This window comes from Otolemur garnettii, unplaced genomic scaffold, assembly GCF_000181295.1.
Source record: "Otolemur garnettii isolate 467f Iridium unplaced genomic scaffold, OtoGar3 scaffold00106, whole genome shotgun sequence".
In the NCBI taxonomy this organism is placed as follows: Eukaryota; Metazoa; Chordata; class Mammalia; order Primates; family Galagidae; genus Otolemur; species Otolemur garnettii.
In genome coordinates, this window is record NW_003852501.1 from 5,805,589 (window position 1) to 5,807,843 (window position 2,255).

A 2,255-nucleotide genomic window follows, 5' to 3' on the forward strand; every position below is an offset into this window, starting at 1 on the left:
GGTAGAGTGCTGTGGCATCACAGCTCACAGCAACCTCCAACTCTTGAGCTTAAGAGATTCTCTTGCCTCAGCCTCCCAAGTACCTGGAACTATGGGCGCCCACCACAACATAACTATGGGCTATTTTTTGTTACACTTTGGCCGGGGCCAGGATTGACCCATCACCCTTGGCATATAGGGCCGGCGCCCTACCCACTGAGCCACAGGCACCACCCAAAAAACTAATAAATTTTAATCTTTTCGTCAAAACTCTTCAAACAAAAACTAAGCTTTAAATTTTCCTCTAGCATGTCCCATTAAAATAATTCTTACCCAGAAAGAAAACCAAGTACCTACCACCAACCTATCATCAACAAAGACAACAACATACAGTGGGAAAGAACACCCTACTCACTAAGCTGTGCTGGGAAAGCTGGATGGTCACATACAGGAAAATGAAACTGGATCCCATCTCTCACCAGGTACAAAAATTAACACAAGCTGGATTAAAGACTTATATGTAAGACACAAAGTCATAAAAATTCTAGAAGAAAACCTAAGGAAAACTCTTCTGGACATTGGCCTGGGTGAAGAATCCATGACTAAGATCTCAACAGCACATGTAACAGCAACAACAAAAAGTTAACAAACGGGACACAAAAAAGCTTCTGCACAGCAAAAGAAATAGCCAACAGAGTAAATAGACAACCTACAGAATGGGGAAAAGCATTCTCAAACTATGCAGCTAACAAAGGACTTACACCTAGAGTTTATAAGGAACTCAAACAAAGCAGCAAATAAAAAAAACCACTCCATGAAAGGGTGGGTCTCTGAGGCCCAGGTTTTGGAAAGCCAGGAAAGGGCGCTGCGGCTGCTATAATCTCATCTCCGTGCCTGACCCCTCCCTAACCCATAGCTGTCGTAAGGGTTGATCCCCAAGATGAGCTGAAGGTTCCAGCTCTTCTGGCTCTTCTGATTTCATGAACCTGCCCCACCTGAAGAAATGAGTGCTGGATCAGCTCCAAGTAAGAGCAACTTGCCCTTTTCCCTGACAAAAAAAGACTTACACAGGATACTTCCCAAGCCTGGCAAAGTTGCAAAAGTTACTATAATGAAAGATAAAGATACCAGGAAGATTAAAGGGGTTACATTTACTTTATTTTTACATAAAGACTCTGCACGAAACTACACCAGGGCAATAAACAACACTTACTTGGTACAGTAATAAAAAGCAAGCTTGCTATTGACAATGGAAGAGCAGCTGAGCTCATCGGAAGGCAAAATGACTTTGACAAATCTAAGCATCATGAAGGTGGGGAAAGTGGGAAAGTCCTTAGTTAATGACACTTAAGTTATTTATGCCCGCTCTAAAAATACGCTTGGAGAACGTGAACCTCCAAAGAGGAAAGAAGAAAATTCCTGAACCAAAAAACGAAATTGAGGAAGTAGAAGAAAGTGAAGATGAAGGGATGGTTGTGCTCTGATAGCCTCAGTTGGGCCCTGGCACCCAGCAAGCCAAAACTGAAGAAGAAGAGAAAACATGGAAACCCAGTTCAGATGATCCAGGATGCCCAAGGATAAAGGAAAGCAAATATTTCAGTGACGAGGAAGAACTTAGTGATTAAAATGTCATTTATTATGTAACTACAATTAAAATTTCAAAAGTCTTAGGAGCACAAAGTTCAGCTGGAGACTAGAGATTACTTTTAGAATTTGAGCACATGACTATGTAATGCCAAATAATTGTTTTACTATAAAATAGTTCATAGGACATTAAAACATTAAGTATCATGTTTCTATCTGGCCTTAGCACACTAATAAAAAATCAAGATTTACTAGTAACAATCTTAAAAAGAGCTAATTTTAATAAAAGTAAGGAAACATAAGATGATCATAGTAATAACTATTATCATCCCAAGAAAAAAGACAGTTATGAAAGAGACTTGAGAAGTTTATTATTAAAAGCTTTACTCGTGTCGGACTGCTTTGTGTGAAGACTTTTGAAATAAATTTAATCTTTAAAACAAAACAAAAGTGGACAAAAGACATGAACAAACATTTTTCAAAAGCAGAGACACAAATGGCCAACAAAAATATTAAAATATGTTCAACACCACTCATCAACAGAGAAGTGCAAATTAAAGCCACAAAAAGAAAGCACCATCACCCCAGGCAGAATGGCCATTACTAAAAAGTCAAAACCAATAGATTTAGTGTGGATGCAGATAAAGAGGACTCTTACACACTGTTGTGGGAATGTAAATTATTACCTCCTC

General features: G+C 39.1%; 1 protein-coding gene and 1 pseudogene across 1 annotated transcript in view; one reads left to right on the forward strand and one right to left on the reverse strand.

Annotated features, from left to right (window-relative positions):
• The window catches only part of ATP8A2 (ATPase phospholipid transporting 8A2), a 625,592-nt gene that overhangs the window by 553,800 nt on the left and 69,537 nt on the right, over positions 1-2,255 (reverse strand). The window lies entirely within an intron of this gene.
• LOC105887699 lies at positions 983-1,604 on the forward strand (annotated as a pseudogene).